Source organism: Drosophila pseudoobscura, chromosome 4, assembly GCF_009870125.1.
Source record: "Drosophila pseudoobscura strain MV-25-SWS-2005 chromosome 4, UCI_Dpse_MV25, whole genome shotgun sequence".
NCBI classification, from domain to species: Eukaryota; Metazoa; Arthropoda; class Insecta; order Diptera; family Drosophilidae; genus Drosophila; species Drosophila pseudoobscura.
Window position 1 is genome coordinate 7,372,752 of NC_046681.1, and position 9,307 is coordinate 7,382,058.

The 9,307-nt window shown below is 44.1% G+C and overlaps 1 long non-coding RNA gene across 1 annotated transcript in view; it reads right to left on the reverse strand.

Moving 5' to 3' along the window:
• Positions 1 to 9,307, reverse strand: part of LOC26533607 (uncharacterized) — a 29,458-nt gene that overhangs the window by 5,400 nt on the left and 14,751 nt on the right. The window contains exon 2 of the long non-coding RNA XR_004469360.1: positions 8,294 to 8,377. This is a non-coding gene — a long non-coding RNA (uncharacterized lncRNA). The remainder of the gene's footprint in view (positions 1 to 8,293; positions 8,378 to 9,307) is intronic.

Here is a 9,307-nt window from a genome sequence, read left to right on the forward strand (position 1 = left end):
TACTTTCCACCCACAATCCTGTCCTATCTATAAAAAAGATCCTCGTATATACCATATATGATCGTGAATTTTCTTCTCATTGCACAGGACACTTTTTAAAGGGTATCTTGTAGTAGGCATATCATCTTCTAGTCTTCCATTCCTCGTTTTTGTCGGTTAAGCATTTTCATATAATATTCATTTTCTTATCAATAAGTTTTTTATGCCAGCTCCCCAATCAGTCATTCCTGCTGCAGGCTGTAGAGGGTTAAGGCGTGCACAGGAACGCGCTCGAGCGGCGGCTTTCAGAACTGCGTATTAACCCCTGAGTGGGTCTCGGCTCATTAGCTCCCATTTACAGTACGAGTATTCCGCAATTTTGTTTGCTCAATTTCATAAGCAATTGTGCACTGCATTGCCCGGGATTTCTTCTTTGTCCGCGCCTAAATGTATGCAGCCGCACACACGGCACAAGAGATGCTAATGTATGCCCCACACACACACACACGCACACACATGCACTCTCTCCCGTCCACTCACACATTGCTGAATTTCAAATGGGCGCAAACGAAGTTGCCAGCAGCACAAAAGCAAGCAAAGTTGCATCTGCTCGGCCTCCATCTCCGGCTCCGGCACGGATTTTTCCCTTACTTTATGCAAGGCTGTGTGTGTGTGTGTGAAGAAAGTTTGTGTGCCGCTACGATTTTTTCTCTTTCTGAGAGGGGGAACATTTTTTCTTGTGCCCGACGAGAGTTCTAGAAATAGGCGGGTATATCGCCAGGAGGCAGCGCTACAGACCGCAAAATACGACCAAGTAGGCCTCAAAAAATATCCAAGCCCAGAAGATCCTGTATAAATGGTGTAGATATATTTTTTTGGTTTTTTTTCTAGATTTTGACGTTGATATGCAATGACTGAACCATCAAGAAGGCCGTTACTCGCGGAACCCAGGCAAAGTGCAGCCCTTCTCCCGCCCAATCGACCGAGCGGCGCTGCTGCATGACGCGCGGCTTGATTATTGGTAAATTAAAAGGAAATACAGCTCCTTTATTCCCGAATTCGTGTGCATAACAGAAATACGAAGATCCCATCATACGAGAGCACAGGACTGCTATAAACCCCCTGATTCCTGATTCACCAGTCAAGAACCCAATCCATGTGCATACAATCCTGACCTTAACTGCTCTTTTAATTATATTTCATTATTTTTCAGGAATTTTTAAACGAAAAAAGGTCAAAAATTAGTCGATCTTCAAGCCGAAGGTCTTAACTTTGCTAGTAATTTCAATTATATCTATTGCAGATATATTTCTTGGAGTCTTTTAAGATATTTTTTAAGATCTGTTAAGACTTCGACCTTGGTTCTAATTCTGTAGATTTCAAAGAGCCTTCGATGATCGCAAAATCGGTGGCATTCAGGAAAAGAAACCCCAGCATCTCTGAGGAAAATCATTCCGCCTTTCAACAACGAACGCCAATCAAACGCTGACATAATCGTGGCATGCCCCTGCCCACTCTCGAAATATCCTTGCAAGAGCTTCCTCTCCTCGCCACAGGCATTCCGAAGCCGAATCATTGTAAAACTTTGAACTGAAGTTGAACTCCAGAGAATAGCAGTTGTGCTGGCAAAGCTCCCCCTTGGAGATGGAGGGCCTTGGCTGAAATGTGTGTGAAGTTTTCGAGTGGCTGCAGGTTTGTTTGCTGTGCAACGCATCATAAATCCATTTGTGGCGCGGCCCAGGGCTGCACTTGGGTCAAGTGGACAAGTGCCTGATTAGCCTTTAATTTGAGTCCTTTTGTTAATTTAGATCCGGTGATCCGGCCGGGTCATTGGAGATGGACAGCCGCTGCGGCACTAAAAGCAATGGGCCTGTCCCACTTCTGGGACGAAAGTAATTATACGGTTAGGGCTTGTCCCCTCCATTCAATTTGCGCCGCCGCCCACGAGGGCGTGGCTGTTGTGTGCTAATTTCCGGTGCTCATATTTGGCAGACAGTCACGCCCACTTACACAACGACAGCAGCAGCAGCAACACCACATCCTGCCACGACGACGATGGCCAGGCGAAGGGTGAAAAGCAATTCAATTGCAGTCTCCGCAGGCCCGGACCATGAGAGACAACAACCAGTGGCTGACAGCTTTGTAAATGCCAGGCATAACATACTAAATCTATTATCCCCTCAAATTGACAAACTCGATTCTTTATTTGCCCCCAGACCAGCCATCAACGCATCACAGTATGGGTATTCACGAACCGCGACTGGTTGCTATTAGAAGATCTTATAATTTTCTAGCAAAACCCTCAACAGTTAATAAATGAATAATTTTGGACTAAAATCGGTTCAGAAATCGGTTCCTTTTCAGAAACACCCATATATTTTCGCACCTTGCCACTCATGGGTAACCCCAGTGCAAAGAGTCGTTGCCAAGAACACCCATCAAATGCTCATTCGATGCGCGGCATTGTCCTCCGTTCGAGTGCTCCCAGGGGCCTGCTTCCTGCTGGCCGTCCGGCCGTCTGGCCGCTGCGTGTTGTCCAGTCAACCGACGTGTGTTTCTGCCCTTCCCCTTGCCCCATCGCATAAGTGTTTGCAGCAATCAGTTATGACCCTTTCGAGGCTGGGCCAGCAACAATGCACGATCCATCCTTGCATTTTGCTTGCCCACTTCCTGTGGCGATTGTCAACAGACCAGACCCGACCAGACCAGACCCGACCACCGTTGGTTGGCTGTTTCCTTTTTTGCTTTTGTTGGCTACTCCCAGGACGATGACGTTGGCAGCCTCTATAAATCTGCACAAATTGGCAACACTGTGGCTGCATTAAAAAATATTTTATAAAAGAGTAAAGAAAAAGTAAATAAATACAGCGAGAAGAGCGAAAAAAGCGAAGGCCGTGTCCGTGTCCGAGTCCGAGTTCGAGTCCGAGCACATGTTGCCGTTCAGTTCTTTATGGGTTTTCCCCCAAAACATCTGTTGGTTTATTTATGCTGGCAACGTTTATAAATCGCTTGCCCGAAAAAGCCACCGACAAGAGGAAGCTCCCGGCACAGGCACAAAGCAAATCTGTGACTGGCCAAGCGACACATCCTTGCCTTGCCCCCCAAAAAGGTAGCTGCGAACAACGTGGCGTATGCTCGATGTCCTCAATTGAGTTGTCATGCCGGGCTGGCCCTCCCCCCCAGTGTCCCTCGGCTCTCCACCATCTCCGAGCTGTATGCTGACCACACAACTTCATAAATCAGTCGACAAAACCGCATCGAACGTTGGCGTTTTGATGACCTTATTACTTGTCATCCAGCAGTCGCAATTCCAGCAGCTAAGCAATGGTAAATATTTAAACGATGCACCGTGGTGCAAGGTGGGTATTTTTGGGGCAGGAATTTCATTGGCAGATCAGGGTAGTTGTAGCAAATAGATCAAGGCTAGCGATTCCGAGATTCATTGGTATTTATCAAAAAGAACAATCAAGTATTTATCGATGAAACTTTGGCAACACCAGCTGAATGTATCGATGTATGCAACTATTGATTAGAACGTTAGATTGAATGATATAAAGGGCCATCCCTTTAGATCGGATAGAAAACATCAAGAAGACATTACAAGTGGAATCTATTTGCTCTCCTAAATAAGCCTCATGAAAAATATGCTCCAATGCCATTTCATTGAAACTTTCTGAAGGGCTTTGGCTTTCAACAATATTTACCATAGTTGGTGGAGTAGTTCTGTCTAGATTTATACGATTTAGTACTATTAAAGATATAGAACACATTTCAATAGAGCTTTTAAAATCTCAAATACATTTTGGTTAATGAATTATTCTTTTAAGAACGTCCCTGAACATACCTCCCTGATGCCCCTGTCGGAGTGCAGGAAATATTCCATATCTAACCAGATCTTTAAGGGGCTGGCTTCTCCTTCTAACCTTAAAGACCTAAAAACAATCAAAAAAGAACCAATTTGAAATTGTTCTGGAATTTACACCTAATTCTGTTTTTACAAGGTTTTTTCAGGAAACAATCTACAGTGTAAAAACAGGAATAGGTTTATAGTGATATTTCTAATGTAACTCCCTGTCTTTCATATATAAGTAAGACATTTTACTGCAGCACAATTGTTACCCATTGAATACCAATACCCCTTGAACCACTGTGCTGCTGTGCCACCCAGGTGCAGTGGCTGGCTGGCTGGCTGGCTGGTCCTTGATTTGGTTTGCTTCGAGCGGAAGCAGTGGAGCGGAGCTCACCTGGCTGCGTTTGGCTCCAGAATCGAATCACGCGCCTTCCGCATCGCAAATATTTGCCCACTGGCGATATTTCATTTGCCTGGCCCCGACTCCGAGGCGGACAACTCATAAATCTTTGCGGGGACCAGCCAATCGATGGGCAAACGAATGTAATCGGGGGAAAGTTTCTCTTTTCCATTGATGGGTGGCACGGACACGGGCACTCCCCTCTAGGTAACCATTGAAGCAATCGTTAGACTGACAAACAGACATCAACATCACAGTAGTGGAACGAGGAGAGTGGAAAGCGGAAGTGAATGGAAATCAATATTTTCATCAGAATGAAAAATGACCTGAACAGGGGGCTGCATAAACCACCTGAAGACGCCTTAATCCAAGGGGCCTCGCTCTCGGGACATTACCTCTGAGGGGACCGGCTTATGTTTATTGTAATCCAGTGATTAGCGAAAATAACTCGAGGAGCTCTGCGAATATGCAAACGTCGCATAATTGATTAAACACGCCAAACGAACGACTTAATCAAGGGAGCGTGCAACGTGGCGTATAAGCAATGTGAGCATCTTCGAGGGGATGCCAATGAAGCCTGAGATGATGTGATGAGCGGGTGCGTCGGATACACAACGGAGAAAAAACAAAACACAAAGACACCAATCAGCAGACAAAAACAATGAAGGCCATGAAATCGCAAGGCGGGCAGGGGCAGGGGCAGCGGATAAAGCTAGAGACCTTAATAGAGGTGGAGGATAAGCTCCGCAGGAGGGTACATGGGCTCAGGGATGAGGTTTGTGGGCACCAGGTTTCAGTCGGTATAATCGCCTACTAGTCCCTAATTCTGGGACGCCTGCAGGACCATCCTATCGGATACATTCCTGCCATCTATCTATCTATTAGTGTATCCGAGATTTGTCATATTGACTGTATCCGCTGCTGTATTGTCTTGAGCACACTTTGGTTGCTCTTGCTTTGTTGTTGCGGCGGGTGTTGCCACTCGTATTGTTCTTCTTGTGTGTGGCACACGCTGCTACGTGACACTGACATGGATTTTCAAGTTGTTTGTCGTTGTGTGTCCTTAGGGGGCCCCTCCAACCCCCCTTCGTTCATTTGCCGTGTTCGTGCCCCAAGACCTACTTGCACTTTGTCAATTCGCAAATCTTTTTAGACGCCATTCTTTTTAGCGAGTTTAGGCGCCGACTCCCGTGCCATCATCAAAGGCCGCGCACACCCAAAGTTTGCCGAACTAAACTCGAACAAATGCTGGATCCGCCACCCAGAGGAGCTTCAGGCATTGAAGATGCTGGCTGTGCCTCCATTCCAACCAGTTAACAATTGTGCGAGTTAACTTTGATGAATTCAATTATTCGAGCACAACATACGAGTACTACCCCTCTCTGTCGGGCATATGGCCGTCCCTCTCACCGCGCACGTGTGTGTCGCTCCTCCAGCGACGTCTCAATCTGTAAAGTGGATTTATTTCGCCGAAATCGAAAGTTGATTTCCCCCCTCTTCCTCCTCACCCCGCGCAGTACATGTGTGTGTGTGTCAGACCCCTGCCGAGCCCTTGGCCCTTCGCTCTTGTGTTCCGGGGAAACATTAAAGGATTTATCAATTTGCGCAATGGAACTTTCGGAAGTCAAACAGGTTCCAGATTTTTGTTGTTCCTCCCCCCTAGTGATTGATTAAATTGTTTCTTGGCTTTTGTGGGGCTCCAGGCACTCGGTTAAGGCAGTGGAAAAGTTTGACAGCCAAAACCTCAAAGGGTTTCCAAATCAAATAGACAATACCCAAAATTTATCAGTATCCGTATCCATATCCGTATCAGTATCTGTATTACTCTTTAACCCTTTCCCCAGCTCTTTTGCTTGCCCCCAAAAGCCCCTTAAAAGCCCTAATCCCGCCCGCTCCATTTCACTAAGGACTCGTCAAGCCCCCAGTATCCAAAATGGCCATAAACAAGCGCAATACGAAATGCGAAATGCGAAAAGTGCAAATGCAAATTGCTTTCTGTGGTTGGGGGGGGGGGGGAGCCGAGGACCGGTCTCCACAGAAGCCGCAGCAAAACTGGAATGAAAGCCAGGGACCAGACTGTGGCAGTTCTCTGGTCAACATATTATGCTTTATTAACAACGAAAATCGTAAAATTCGTAAATGAAAATGCTGCTCGGCTTACGATTATGATCGGGGAGGACAAGACAGCATTCAAGCCGTTCAAATGAGGAAAGAAATGCAAATGGCAGAATGGCAGTACAACAGAATGGCAGTACAACAGAATGGCAGAATGCAATTGCAAATTGGTGGCAAACAATGCAAATATTAAAAGCCAAATCAGAAATCAGAAAAGAAAAACCCCTGAATTGCAATTAAACGATTGCCTGAATACTCGAACACTCGTACACTCGTATATGGAAATGGAAATGGAAATGCAAATGCATTGCATAATGCTCAATTGCCGGAATCCGCGGATCCCTGGATCCATGGGGAATGAAATTACAAAATGTAACCATCAACAGCAACAGCAACAGAAACAGATCCAGCAAGAGCAACAATGGCTGTGGCAGTGGCCGTAACAATAAAAACTGACAAACCACTCGGCCAGGCCATAACAACAACTATTAAATTAATGTTGAAAACTGAAATCAATTTATTTGTAGAAAATCATGACGCATGAGGGAGCAAGGAGCGACCAAGTGGGCCTGGGGCCCTGGGCTCTCGCCGCACATTATTTAATGAATAAATCACACTGGCATCGGGGGCCCTGCAGCGGCCAAAATAACCAAATAACCACGACAAATAACCAAAATCACACAAATTTCAATTGCAGCCACACAGCACACAAAGAACTGACCATCAAGATCAAGTTTTGAGCTGGTCCTCAAATCGCATGCCCATTCAATTTGATTCAAGTGCAGTCTGGCTCAATCCTGGAGTGGCAATTTAATTTGTAGCCATTTTTTGCTAACATATTTAATCGACCGACGAGTATTCAGAGTTATCAGTTTAATTGGTGCAAATTCATTGGAAATGTCTATATACGAGTCCTGGTTGGTTCTCTTGATTTGTGTACTCTTCGGCCACAATGGGCCTCTATAGCTTCATAGTTTTCGAAGGCTAGGTGGTCAAACAAAGCATTGGAGTCCCAGGCGAATGGTAGGATCTACGAAGAGGTGGCCCCAGTGGTTCCCAGTCAGCTAGATGGTTCCATGGAATGCTTATCCGGAATTGATAGATGTACATATGTATGTCTTTCCATCTGCCTACACAATCTCAAAACCATTTCCTATTTTTATTATTTTCCTTTTATAAACGTGTTAACTTGAAAGAAAGCTCCTTTGAATCAATAAGGATAATGTTTTTCGCTGTGAAGCTTATACAAATTTCATAAGTTACCGAAAAAACACCCCTTTTAATTTTTAATTTATTTAAATTATTAATTTAATTTATTATTTAATTTCTTTGGAATATTATACGTATTCTTTATATTCCAAAGACTACATGATCTACAAGACAGTCCAAAAATCAAGGTATTATACCTAACATTAAGCAACGAATCCATATATACCATAATTTTAGCTCCCTTTGTCATACCTTATCGCCTAGATCTACAACACGTTCTAAAGCCAAGGTATCAGATCTACATACAGCTTTATATCCATATAAACAAATCCGTATAAGCTATAATTATATTTGGCATGCGTTATCCCCTGAACTATCCCTTAAGATAAATGCACTTAATATTTACAATCCCCTAAGCTTAGCAAATTTGTAAATTCTTTCCTAATCTCCTGTATTTATAGTTGGTTTCTTTAGTATCTTAAACAATTATTAGCAGATAGTTGTTAGCTAGTTAAATAAATAGGGAATATATTGATCCTAGAATCCCTTCTGAATACGAATATAAATAATATAAATGGAATAATAAAAGCTTGCAAAAAACCTTACGAAACAAGAAACCTAACAGATAATATTTTAATCCTGTTCGTTCCAGTTGGACCATTGAGGACATTGAGTTATGAAATTAAATATACCATGCTTTGTAAATATGCAATGTTATTAGTTGTAATTAATGTACATACCCGTAGAAGACACTTCAAAGCTTATTTTAATTTATTTTGAAATAATTGCACAAGTCCTGACTTCCAGCGGCTTTGCTGTGAAGGCTGAAATAAAGTATTATATTTTTGTAAATTAAAATGCAAGTAAGAATCAATCCAATCAGTGTCTAGGATGGGCAGCGGGTCCCAGGAGCCTGCTAGTTGGCCAATTAAATTCAAATACATAATTGATAAGCGGGTTGGCTAATTTAACGGCCCGACGAACAGCAGGAACAACAATCACAACAATAATGACAGGAATAACAATATGCACAGAGGTTCGAATTAATGACAAGTAACAGGATAACGATTTCAGCACGAACCCAAACACAGCAGAAGCAGGAGCAGGAGCAGGGACAGGAGCAGGACCAGGGAATATCAATTCCTTTGGCCAGGGCTCAAGCCGAAGCTGCGATGTGTCCCAGTCCCACGGACATTTATAGTTTATTTGATTTGAATTCTGTTGACAGAACGGCAATGTCCTGCTCATAAAATGTAAATATTGTGCATAGATGTACAAGTATTTTGTGCACGCGTGTCTGAGTGTCCTGCCATTTTGTTTGGCAAAAAGTTTCTGCCTGAAAATGTGTCCGGTCCGGTCCGGTCCGGCTCAGTGCCGTGCAGTTCGGTTTGTGTTTGGCTTATAAATAAGTTAAATAATTTTGGGAAATTTATTTGATTACGCAATTTATAATTGACGCTTATCCTTCGGGGAGGATCACGTGCCTGCCAGACATGATTTTCATATCACAATTTGGGCTTGCGGCTCTTGATTTGTGTTTGCCATGCGTAATTGCGCACCGGAAGTGCAGAGTGGCCATTAATGATGCTGGCCGTGCATTTTGATTTTGTTTAGATGTTTAGTCAGTGGACAGTGGACAGTGGGCTCTGGACTGTGGACAGTGGACTGTGGGCGGTTTGCTGCACTCTGGCTCCCCCTGCCCAGCCATTGGCGGTACTATCGAAGCTTTCGCAGGCAAAAGCTCAGCGACTAAA